We start from the raw sequence: 13613 nt of genomic DNA, 5'->3' as shown, positions 1-13613 counted from the left end.
TCAGGGTTAGGCCCTTCGGTAAGACAGCGGTAGGTGTCAGCGGGAATGTAAGTTTTCCCTGCAGAAGAAAGGAGTTAGTATGTTTGCATTTTAAGCTCATAAACAGCTGCAGCCGGGATCATCATTGCAAGCACATTGGGGCTAGAGGAGTTGAGGGCTGCTGTTTGCCAGCGCACTGTGACGATTTCCAAGTTGTAGACTGAAATACTGTATAAACTTCCCATTTGATTAGGACATTAGGACTTTGTTTTGTGTTTCTAAACAAGGAAAATGAGGAGTGTCAAATTAATTTTGTAGTCCTGCTCACTTTTTAATTCCAGTTGGTCATCTCAGCCTGGATTTGTGCAAATACTGATTCCAGGAAATAGTCTAAGTACTCAACTTGGTAAATAAATGTGTTTATTTTACAAATGGATTCAAGATGAAACACCCAGCACTTCTCCAGGGCATTTCTGTCCCTGCCTGTTCATTTTAGCAGCTTGACCAAACTAATTCCCTTCCCTTAGTGTAATATTTAAATGGACTTCTGGCATCCGATGCATTGCCTGCTGCTCCAATTCCCTAAGAAAGTCATTTAAATAGATTTTTGACTATCTTGCATCTACTATGAAAGCCAATCAACTAGAAATCCTGGTCACTTCTCTCTAATTTTAGATGAGCCATGTGGAATTATTGGCTTTGGAGAAAATTCATCTTATCAGAGCTGAAAGTTTTGGATTTAATTTTTAACAATCTTTTATTTTTTCTTTCCCAGCAAGAAAAATGAATAGAAAGACAGATCAGAGAAGGCTGCCATGAGAAGTTAGCAAGCTGTCAATAGAGATATCACTATTAAATGAAACTCTGCCGTTAGCCTTTTGAGGGTAAGATTCCCACCTCTCCTTCTCCCAACTCCCAACCAGCCCTCACGCCTGTTCCCTCCATGCCCAACATGAGAAAGGCAAAGGCGCTTGATGGGAATCTCGCCTTCTAGGAATCTGCAATCTGGGCAAGGGCACAAGCTCTATCCATTCACAGGGTAGCCTGTGTGATTTGGGTTTTCTGCAGAGCACAGGATGGGGACAAAAAGGGGAGGGGGCAAAGAGGTCATTATGTATTGGCTAGAGACCAGGATGGGGGGGGTGTTAAGTTGGCTTGGAGGAAGAGTAAGAGGGGGACGTGTGAAGAGCAAGGGTGGAACTGCTGATAACAGCACAGGGATGGCACACACAACGGGAAGGGCACCCACAGAAGTAAGAAATGGGAAACAACAGGTAGCAGTGGAGGGTGGGGGCTGGGCCATCTGACCACATCCCCTGGAAGAGAGGGAAGAGGGTGTGGGGCTGGGCTGCGAGGGCCTGGAGTGTCTAGCTAGGGGATTTGGATTTTGTTTTGTAGCCAGTGGGATGGGGTTGGGCCAAGTCATGGTGGAGGATACAGAACCCTAAGGCAGAGAAGCCCCTGTTCTCAGTGTGGATGGTGCTTATGTCAAATCATGGCGTGGGTCTCCAGAATGAGAGCAGCCCAGAGGCGGGAGGCCAAGGCATTCCTCAGAGGTGGAGGGGAAGGGGCAGGTAGGGAAGGCTGCAGACGGGGGTGTCTGGGAAGGTGTCTTGGAAGATGAGAATTTTATAGGTGAAGGGGAGTAGTAGGAGAGTTACGGTATTTAGAACCGTCTCCTACAACAGGAAGATGATTATTAAAGCAGCACTAGATCCTACCTTGGCAGTCAAGATGCATGAATAAAAATACTTTGGTCGCCAAATTTACTTCCTGTTCCCTTTCTTCCTGTTCAAAATAGTAAGTGATGCTTTTATTTTTTTAAACAGATGTTCTCAATTTTTCAGCATGTTGTGGGGTTGCAGAGTATGTGTGGGGCAGCAGTTGGCGGTAACATCTTTTATTTTTTATTTTCTGGCTGTGGGCTGAAGTTAGAGTCAGGATTTAGAAATGGGGAAGCCGCGGCTTGTGGTCCTGCACCCTGACATCTGACACCCCATCTCAGGTAGCAGTCATGCTTCTGAGTCACACCTGCCAACCTACTGGCAAATAGGTAGCATTTTTATATTATGTAAGTTATAACTGCTTATGGTTAAAAAAATAAAAAAAACCTGGAAGACTTTCTTTTCTCCTAATTCTGCTTTTCAGAGGAAACCACTGTTAAAAGTTTGTTTTATATCCATTTGGTCTTTTCTTCCTTTGCAGATAATAACAGTGATAATAACTTTTATTGGGGGCCCTCTGTGTTTCAGACACTATTGTAAGTGCTGTATGTATGAGAACACATTTAGCCCCTATGTCCTATGGAGCAGGCATTATTATTTTCCCCATTTGACAGATAGGGAGACTGAGATACTGAGAAGATAAGTAATTTTGCGGCGCTCACATAAGTAGGAGGAGGTGAAGCAAGAATGGGTAACCAAGCAGTCTGAGTCCTGAATCTGTGCTCCTAACTATGACTTCATGCTGCCTCCACAGACACATGGTTATACATCTAGTTTTTTTTTTTTTTTTTCTGAATCTCACTCTTTTGCCCTGGGTAGAGTGCCATGGCATTATAGCCTATAGCAATCTTAAACTCCTGGGCTCAAGAGATCCTCTTGCCTCAGCCTCCTGAACAGCTGGGACTACAGGTGCCTGCTTGGCTAGTTTTTCTGTTTTCAGTAGAGATGGGATCTGGCTGTTACTCAGGCTGGTCTTGAACTCCTAAGCTCAAGCAATCCACCCTCCTTGGCCTCCCAGGGTGTTAGGATTATAGGCATGAGCCACCGCGTCCAGCCATATATCTAGTTCTTAAAAAGATAAAATCGTATTGCATGTGCTTTTCTGAGGTTTTGTTTTTTTCAGTAAATGTTGATAACATAGGCATTTCCCCATTTCTGTGTATATATAATCTACTTCTTTAAAAAATTTGCATAGATTGGGGGTGGGACACAATTATAAGAGGGGCTTTATTTAACAAATACAAACGATGTAACCTAATTCGTTGTACCCTCAATTAACCTGAAATAATAAAAAAATAAAAATCTGCCTAGAATCATACTGATGTGTTCCCATTTTTAATAAAAAAATACTTTTCCTATTGCTGGCCTTTAGATCTCTCTCTAGATTTTTGCTATTATAACCAATATTAGCACAAGCATCCTAACAGTAGCAGTAGCAATAGCTACCATTCATCCTGAATAAATCTTACTATGGGTGGGGTCCCATTCTAAACTCTTTCCATGTATGAACACATTCAAACATGTCTCTTTCTATAAGTGATCTAAATTTCTACAGGTGAGATGCCCGGAAGTGGGGTCGGTAAGTTGGAGGCCAAGTGCATTTAAAATTTTGGTTGTAACTTTTCCTCCAAAAAGGGGCAAGTGTTTATTGAGTGTCAACTCTAAATCCAACACTCTGTGAGGCATTCTTTGGAATGTACAAACACTTCAGATAAGGGCCCTCCCAGAAGTTTATAAGGGTGGAGAGACAGGCTGCCACAAGTTGGCAGATGATTAAAACAGTCATTCCACAGGGCAAGGCTGGTGGCATGTGCTGGGAGCATTTCAGGTGTGCAGGGAGTTAGGAGGTTGGTGAGGGGTGGAAGGTATCAGAGAAGCTTCAAAGCGGAAGTGAGGCTAAATAAAGCTTGGAATGATGGAAGAATTTGGAAGGGATAAGATAGGGAAAGCACTGAGAACCAGGCTAGGGGGAGGGATATGGTGGAGTTTGAGGATAAGACAGTGAGTAGGTGGGATCTGATCCTGCCTAAAACAAAGTGTGTGTGTCAGGAAATGACCAGCCATGCTACCACTAAGCAAAGACTAGAATACGAGTAGAAATGGAAGCCTGATTGTCATATGTCTAAATTATTTAAAGTTACAAATAAATATGATCAGTTGCTAAACTGTGCTTTATTCTTTGGCCTCAACATGAGAATCTTGACCTAGGATAGCTTTGAATTTAGAATTCTCAACTCTATGAACTATGGTACTAGAAGGTGGTGAATTATGTTTCCAGATTAGCACAAAGAAGTAGATCTTGTGATAATCAGGTATATTTGCCCTAGTCACGTGGAGCAGTTGTGCCTTTTTGTCAATGCTGAAGCCCCCTGGTGCTGGCATAGCTGTTTTGAAGAGTAGGAAATCACAGCCCAGAGGAGGTGAACAGGTGTCCCGTTCACACAGAGCTTGGAATCCCCAGTCTCTGACCTGAAGCTGAGCTGCTGAAATGGAAGTATGTATTCCTCTTCCTCCTGCCTCCTTACCCCACCCCCAACCGACAGAGAACGAAATGCAGGTGCTTGCAGGCAACTTTCTGTTCTGCAATGAAAATGGCCTCCTGTATTTTTGTTTCACAAGCACAATTAAAGTCTGATTTCAAAGCTACAATAGGGAAATGAGGGTGACAGTGAGAAACCCAGAACTTGGATGCAAATGATTTGAGCCATTTTTAATTTGTTCAGTGGAATCAGGTAGGGGGAATTCTATATTTAAATATAACCAACCACTTTGAACCATGTATGGAAGTAACTATATAAGCAATGTTGGGAAACGCATTGCTGAAGTTGTAAAATTTGTAAACTCCCAAAACATGAATATCCAAAGCTGAGTTTCTCATGGTGGTGTTAACACATCCACATCACATTGCACACGCTGTATGATTCTGCATCGTAAATAATGGGTTTACAAGCTTAACTACGACTCAGGAATATTACACGTATGGAGTGTGGCTGAATTAATGTCTCCGTGAGACCCTTAGCGATTGCCAAGGAGATCTCCTTCGCCTCAGCTGGGGCCAGGTGGGAGCAGGCTGGAGGAAGCTGCTGCCCGGGCCTGCCACTTTGCCTAAGGAATGAAAACATTTTGGCCACAAGGATCTTGAGCTGCACAAGCCACAAATCACGGGGAAAAAGAAATCAAGCATTAAGGTTTCCCCCAGATTATTATTGACCAGAACAGTCTGGAAATTATAGAATCTTTCTAAATGTCGCAGGGGCCTCTGTGAGGCCCAGTGACGCAGTGGCGTTAAGTTTCACAGCTGCTATTTCTCTATTTCTGGTTTTACTTGCTCTGACCCCTTGCCCCACCAGAACTGGGGTGAGAGCTCTTCTTGCCTCGCTTTTCCCAGAGCTAGAGGGGGTCCTGGGGGGGAAGAATTTGGTGGCAGGTGACGCTTGTATACTGAGACATGAATCTTACTCAGGTCCATAAGGGCCCTGGGATAAATTATACATGTCCTAACATATCTGTGGAGGAGGAGTTGAGTGAAAATAGGCTTCAGGGGTAGCCAAGGAGGGAAAATGCAAGGACATTGTGTGTTTGTGTGTTGCTGTGATGCAGGAAAGAGGATGCAGGCTGGAACTTCTGTGTCCTAGTCTGTGGCGTTCTGCCTGCCTGTTCCATGAGGCAGAGTGGAGGCCATCGGAATGGGGCTCACAGCAGACACCAGTTTCAGAGCACTGTTGACAGGGCTATCTTTCACTCCTCTCCCGTGGAATTGCCTGGGGTGCCGGAGTAGGGCACACAGGCTGCCTGACAGGAGAAACAAGCATTTCAAGCACGGTGAGGATGGCTTTCCTTTCCTTCTGTGGGAGGAACTGCAGTTGTTACTATTTACCTTTTGTGTATTCTGCTAGGCTGGGCTGTGGATGTGGAGAGCATCTCTTTCTCCATACGCCCAGCTTCTGTGACTGCAGACCCATGAGTGTCTAAGGAGCAGCCCAAGACACCTCCCGGGTGCCCCATTCTTCAGTGCCACCTGAAGAAAATACTGCAAGCTGTTCAGAGGGTGGAAACCTTTGGAGGGTATTTGCAGTCAGGGAAAGCTTCCTGCAAGAGGCAACCCTGAGCTGCTTTTCAAAGCAGAGAGAGGATTTACACAGGCAGGGAGAAGTAGGGATCACTCAGCAGACGAAGCAAATCCCTTAAGCCCCGATGATCTACCTCTACCCTTACAGGGACTGGGGCTCCTAGCAATAGCTTTTCAGGTCTGAATTCAGGCCTAACTCCCAATTCCAGCCTGAATCCTGGTCAGCTGAAGACAAAGCTGTCACCTTGATTTCCTCTTGCCTGTTCTGCTCATAATAGTCACAAGAAGTTTGTACCCAATATTGTGCCCCCAGAGACAGGCAGGCAGCCTGTCTTCACCACTGGTGCAGAGAACCGAATCAACCAACCGGGCTTCCTGGCCACTTCCTTGCAGACAATTTCCCACCCTGTCCCCTGTGAAAAGAGCCTTGGCCCAGCACGTGCTCAGTGTGGATATGTGCACAGGCCTGCGGAAGACAGGAGGAGCCCTGGCTGGCTTTTCTGACCGTGTTGAGTGGCTTGTCATTGAAGACTGTTCTCCCATCCTCAGGCAGCTGTGTACCCCCAGTGAATGACTTCCTCTCTCTGGACTCAGTTTCTGAATCTGTAGGCAGAGAAGGTAGACCAGGTGGCCTTGGATATCCCGTCAGGTCAGATCTCTCTGGTTAAGAAAGGCAGCTGAAGGCAGGCAGAAGGGCAGTGGAGCAGAGAGGAATTGAGAGGAATTCCCCAGCAAAGGCTCTTGGGAACCACACAGTTCCCCATTCTTGTGCCACCTGCTTAGAGGGTGTGTGTAAGAACAGCGCTGGCCTGAAAGCCTGCATGGATGGGTGGCCTGGCCTCTCCAGATGTGTCCTTAGGCTTCATGGGGTCTGTGTCATGGAGCGCTTACTTAGACTCTCCTAACTTACCAGGAAGTGGTGAATCTTGCTTTGGGCGTACAGCTGCCTCTGGGTCCTAGGCTGTGGCCCCAGGGGAGGGCCAAGATGTTGTCCCAAGATGCTCCTGCACCATCCTGTGACTATAGCAATGGCCATGCTGCTATGTCTGGGATCAGCAGGCCAACAGACATAGTCCAAGAGAAGTGCAGTTGCCTCTGCAGACCCTGTGGAGCAAACCTACCTTTGCCTCATCGCATAAGATGTCTGCACAGCTGAGGTCAGAAAGGCCTGACTCAGGGCTCTGCTGATGCTGGCAGGTCCCTTAAAGATCTCTTGGGCCATCTCCTCATTTTGCAGGCTTGGAGAGGACAGATGACTGTTCAGGGCTGCATAGCCATTGGGGCATAGTTGAAAGGCTGCATAGGGTGAAAGGCTGCATGGTGGCAGGCGTGGCACATCACAGAGAGATGCTCACACAGATGCCCCTGGCACTCAGGTTATTCTCTAAAAATGTGTCAGAGGAAGTGAAAGTGCAGGGCCTCTCTTCGAAGGTAGGAACTGTAGGTAGGGCACATGTCTCTGGCAGAGCCAGAGAAAGTTGTGGCAGTGCAGCCAGCTGAGAAGCACTTATTTAGGCATTTTGATGTGCCTAACCTTGAGCTAGGCACAGTAAGGCATAAAGGAGCTTTGAAAAACATTCCCTACACAGCAATTTTGCTGCAGCTGAAGAGGAGAATTTAACTCACAAATCAATTGCAAAAACAACCTAATGCAAGCTACTGTTTGTGTAATAAAATGTAAGAACATACATTTATATTTGCATAAAGAAAATCTGGAAAGCTATTAAAAGCTAATAAAAGTGTTAACCGAACAGTCAAGTGATGGAATGGGGGTGAGATGTTGTCCTTTGTGTCTTTTAATTACAAAATTATTTTGAACTATGTGAATGTATTATCTTGGCAGAACATTAAATATAAACAACAAGAACAAAAAAACCCTGGACAACTACATGTTGAATTGGGTGACCAGTGGCCAAAGGGATTTAGAAAAATCAGAGTTCAGAAGATTTCCTAGCAGGGGTAGGAAATCTGTAGCCTTAAAGCCATATGTGGTCTTCTTAGTCCTTAAGTGCAGCCTTTTGACTGAATACAAATTTTATAGAACACATCCTTTTATTTTTATTAATACATTCTTACTCATCTTTTAGATTTTTATTTTATTTTTAAAATACCAAAGAATAAAATAATTTTCAACAAAATAATTGTCCAAGATTGACCAGCACAGGTAGAACATGAGTATATTGGTGGCTGTGCCACTCATGATATAGTTCTAACTTCCCCGCCTGACTGAGCTGGTTGGTGAGAGTTTATGGGGGTTGAATGCACTAGTCTGTTATCAGTTGTTGACAACAGTGCACTGTGTTTCTGCTTTAAGTGAAATTTGTGAATAGTTGCACAGCTCCACAGTATTTTTTAATTCTGTCTGCTCAAAAGCCCATCATGTCAAAGAAGGCCGGGAGGACAGGAAGAAAACAGATTTTTTAATAAAGTTTGGAAATTGCAATATTATCCTGTTTCTGCTAAAGGTAAAATGATTTGCTTGCTTTGTGATACTGTAATAGCAACATTAAAGAAATTCAATGCTCACCAGCATTATAACACTCATAAGGACCACAAATATTTTAAATTAGAGAAAGGGGGAATAGGTATCTTCAACAACTTTCAAGTTAAATGTCATGAAGTTTGACTGAATTTGGTAAATTTAGTGTTTCTGTGTACAGACGGTGCACCTTCCATGACAGGAAAACATGAAGGGTTTATTGCACAGATTAAAAAAAAGTATTAACAGATCCCGATACTCTGAGTTATTTTTATTATATCTTCTATCAGCAAAATCTCTGTGTTTAAACTACTGTTTTAAGGGACTTTTTGCAATAAGTTATTATAAAAGTATTGTTAACTATATTCCTGCAAATGCAACATGGCACCCTCAGTTTCATAACATGCTGAAGTGGAATGATGAGGTATTCAGTGTGGATTTGCCGAGGCATTCTAAAGTCTGATTGCTATGCCAGAGGCAGATGTTAGCCAAAATTTTATTGCTGTGAGAATAGATCAGGAGTCCTCAAACTTTTTAAACAGGGGACCAGTTCACTGTCCCTCAGACCATTGGAGGGCCAGACTGTGGGCCCCAGGATGAGTCAGCTGCTAAGCAGGATAGGCAGTGGCGGCAAAAACACCTCGTGGGCTAGATAAATGTCTTAGGTGGGCTGCATGTGGCCCACGGGCCATAGTTTGAGGACGCCTGGAATAGATAGCTAAATTTTGTGAAGAAGAGAATCAGCAATGTGTATTATTAAAAGAAGATTTCTATGGGAATGCAGAATTTCTGTGTGGTATCATGTCAAATAAAAATGACTTGAATATTTCTTTGCAAGGTTAAACTACATATGATATTTGGAAAAAACGTCAAGCATTCATACAAAGCTATATTTTTTCAAAACACTTCTTTGAAAGGAAATTTTGGTTGAACATTTTCCCCAGTTAGCAAAGGTCATTGATGAACATGATGATATATGCGAATCATTTGAAGAATATACAGCTTTCATAGATTTATTAACTGGAGAATACAATGAAAGGTTTGTTGACTGAGAATCATAACATCATACTGAAATTAGCATTTCAGTTCACCTAGTTTTTACCAAAGTGCTAAAGAACTATAGATGGGATTGAGCTCTCAGTGGATAACATTTCAAAGTTATTGTTTGATGCTGAGGGAGACCCAGTTGAAACATGGAAAAATGCAATAGAACGCCCACCCCTTCAGCAACATACCCCTAAAAGTGCTTTCTTGCTTTTCAGTCACTTATTGCTGTGAATCCGTATTCTCCTACCTAACCCAGACCAAGACACCCTTAAGGTCTCAAATGACTGATGCTCATCTAGAGGATCAACAGGCAAAACAAAGTCATTAAGAGGTTAGTTAACTTTAAAATGCAGATAGTTTTCATTTTTTGAAATTAACTACACAGTAGTTAGGTTTTTACAAAATGACATATATTTTAAGAATATCTAATGGAAGTTTCTCAAATGAGGCCTTATTTGATTACAGCTAAATCAACACAGCCTTCCAACATGAAAGGGCTCCCTCCCCCAGTTAGGGGGAACTTCTCTATTGTCCCAAGACGAGATTCTGAAAGCCTGCGGAAGGAAGCAGCAGTGGAGAGAAAAGAGGCAGGCGCAGTGAGAAGACTCATTCCTCATCCCTAAGGTCTGTGCTTGGCTTTGAAAAAAGAAACTTGACTCATTTTGCCAGTCCTGTGGGAAGAGACTCTCCTCAGTTGGAACACACCAAGATTTCTGTTTACCAGACATTTTCATGGGTAATTTATTCTTTTCTGTGCCACTGGCAGGGAGTGGCAGCCGGGGTCACTCTGGCCTGGCCGTTCCTTGGAGTTTTGTTGTAGTTTGAATTGTGTTGACAGTGAGATACACATTTCCATCCTTGGACATTTCCTGCTGGGCAGGAGGGGAAGGTGCTTAATGGTGATGAAACTGCTGATGTAGCTAGATTCAATGTTCTCATTTTACATGCAAAGAAATGGAAGTCTAGAGAATTAAAGAACATGTTCAAATAGGAGAGAAGTGAGAACACAGGAGCAGAATTCAGGGTTTAAGTCCTAGACTCTTTCTTTTCTTCTTTTTAAGTATACCTTGCAGTTTTTGTTGAATAAGACTAATGTTTACTGAGCATATACTATGTGTCATGCATTGTGTTAATACCTTCATGGATATCATTTAATCCTCCTAATGATTCTGTGCGGTAGGAATATCATGACCTCTATTTCTTCAGATGAGAAATTGAAGGTCAGAGAGAACAATTTTCTCAAGGTTGCATAACTAGGATGTTGAAGTGTCAGAATCTGAATCCAGGTCTGTCTGATTCAGATATCTGTCCAAGTGTAAGGAATCCCTTTACAGTTTATTAAAAATAACTCTGACACCCTCAGTGGAAGTACTATGTTTAAGATCTACTATTTGAGTAGATACATAATGAACTCTCATACCTTTAAGTGAATTTGTATTTTAGTTATCAGGATCTACAAATGCTATGGAAAACATACTTCGGGAAAATAATGGTATGTGATCCTACAAGTCAAGGTGGGAACGAGCTTTAGAACTCATCAGTGGGATGGAGGAGGTAGTAGGTGAGCTGAGGGAGGTGGTGGCCTGGGAGGTACATACAGTGAGAGAATCAGCTCATCAGAGTGAATTTTTCTTTTTCTTTTTTAAATTAAATCATAACTGTGTACATTAATCCATTTATGGGGTACAATGTGCTGATTTTATATACAGTGTGGAATGCTTACTTCAAACTGGTTAACATAGCCTTCACGTCACTTAATTATATGTTGTGTTAAGACATTTATACTTTACTCTTAATAGACTGAATTTTTAGAGTTTCTCAGGTATTGAATATAACCAGACTCCTCAACCTACAGTGTGAATCAAGCCACATATTTGACTGGCTCATTTTTTCTACCTTCATAGCTCATGGCAATAGGCTCTCCACCCCGACCCCTGGTAACATGCTCGACTCACGCTAGTACTTCTGGGACATGCTGAGGTATCACCTGTCAACAGCTTGTGGCTGGGCCCTAGACACTGTGGGTCTTGCTGTTGTCCCTGTGCTACTGCTCTGTTCAGTGCCCCTGTGCTCCATGTGTTCCTCTGCTAGAGGCAGGCGGTCTGTGGCCAAGTGGGAGGTGGTGGAGGGGAGAGGTGGGATGAGGAGGCCGTAGTCTTCTAAGAGGGACTTGTGAGAGGAGGTTTGACAGAGGGGCTGCTTGAGCACCAATGTGTTTCCGAGCTTAGAGAAACAGCTTTCGTAATTTTTAATTGAGTATAATTTGTATTTAACAAATGCATAGACCTTTAGTGTTTAGTTAAATGGTTTTTGATAATTGTGTATGCCCATGTAATCAAAAAAGATACAGAACATCATAGAAATTTCTTTTGTCTTCCTTTAGAGTCAGTTCCCTTGTTCCCTAGAGGCGACCACTTCCTAATTTTTATCATGTTAGATTAGTTTTTTCTTTAACTTCATCTAAATGAAGTCATACCACATGTACACTTTTCTGTCTGGCTTCTTTCACTTGAAAGAGTGTTGTCAAGATTCACCCAAGTTGTTCCATGTTTCAGAAGTTTATTCTTTATACACACTGTTAAATTGTATCGCATTATGTAGATGTGCCACAATTAGTTTTTCTCTTCTTCTATATTTGGATATTTAGATGATTTCCACTTTTTGACCATAGTGAATAATGCTGCTGGTAACATTCTCACACAAGTCTTTTTGTGGAAACATGCTTTTGTTTCTATGTTGCAAATACCTAGTAGGGAAATCACTGGATCATAGAGTAGATGTCCATTTAACTTCCTAAGAAACAACCAGTTCTCCAAAGTGGTTGTACTATTCTATGCATGCATCAAGCAATATATGAGTTTTGCTTGCTCCATACTGTCTTCAACATTTGGCATTGTCAGTGATTTTCATTTTAATCCTGCTAGTAGGTATAAAATTATGATTTTAATTTGCATCTTCATGATGCTATTGGCCACCTTTTCATGTTTAAATTGGTCATTTCTACGTCTTACTTGTGATATGTCTTTTTAAGTCTTTTGGCTATTTTTTAATACATTAAAACTTTTTTTATTAATAGGTATTCTTTATATATGGTAGATACATATCCTTTGTCAGATATTTACATTTTAAGTATTTTTTCCTAGTCTGTGGATTGCCAGTTCAATTTCTTAAAGATATCTTTTGATGCACAGAATTGTTTTTATTTTGAAAATGCTCCAGTTATTAGAGTCGGTTGCATAACAAACTATTCCAAAATTATTTTGGCTTTAAATAATGACAATATTTATTTTGCTCATAAATCTATAACTTTGTAGGGCTCAAAGGAGTAGCTTGTTTATCTGTCCTTTGGTGTTATCTAGGGTGGCTAAAAGGCTGGGGTATGAATTCATCTGAAGGCACATGTTTGGCAGTTGATTCTGTTGGCATAGACCTTAGGAGGAAGCATTGGCAGGGTTGGAGCAGTTCCAAGTTCACTCTGGCTCCAGAGCAGAGTTAATAAACTCTACTTCTTGGTAGGGTAGTGGTAAAGTTCTGGAAGAGCACATGGAACTGGAAATATTGCTGTAGGCCATTTTTGGAAAATTTAATCTGCTTTAGGTTAATTATAGTGAGCATTTCAGATTATTCTTTATTGGTTAATGTCTTTTGCAACCCACATAAAAGATCCTTGCCTATCCTCATATTGCAAAGATACTCTTCTATTTTATTTTCTGGAAGCTATAATTCTAGTTTTTGTATTTAGGCCTGTGAGTCATCTTTCTTGAATTAATTGTTGTATAGAAGTGAGGTAAGTATCATGGTGGTGGTTCTTCTTCTTCCTTTTTTTTTTTTTTAAACACAGATGTGCATCTGACCCAGCAACACAGATGTGCATCTGACCCAGCAAAATTTGTTAGGAAGATTTTCCTTTTTAACAAAAGTTGAAATCAACTGACCATATAGGTATGGGATTTATGAGTTCTCTACCTTGATTTATTTGTCTGTTTTTTGTATTAATATCATACTATAGCTTTATGAAAAAGCTAGAAATCATGCTGTATGCATGTAAGTCCTCCAATTTTGTTATTTTTTCAATTATTTTTGATATTCTATGTCCAAATAACTTTTAGACTCAACTTGTGACTTTTTCAGAAAGGCCTGATGAAATTTTGATTGTGATGGTATTGAAAGTGCAGGTCCATTTAGAGAGAATGCACATTTAACAATGTTTTGTCTTTTAATTCATGAGTATGATATACCTCTACAATTATTTACTGCTTAATTTCTCTCTGTAAGTATTTTTTTTGCCTTGTATACTTCCTCTCTTTTTTTTTTT

This window comes from Otolemur garnettii, unplaced genomic scaffold (assembly GCF_000181295.1).
Source record: "Otolemur garnettii isolate 467f Iridium unplaced genomic scaffold, OtoGar3 scaffold00024, whole genome shotgun sequence".
Taxonomy (NCBI): domain Eukaryota; kingdom Metazoa; phylum Chordata; class Mammalia; order Primates; family Galagidae; genus Otolemur; species Otolemur garnettii.
This window is presented reverse-complemented; position numbering follows the sequence as displayed.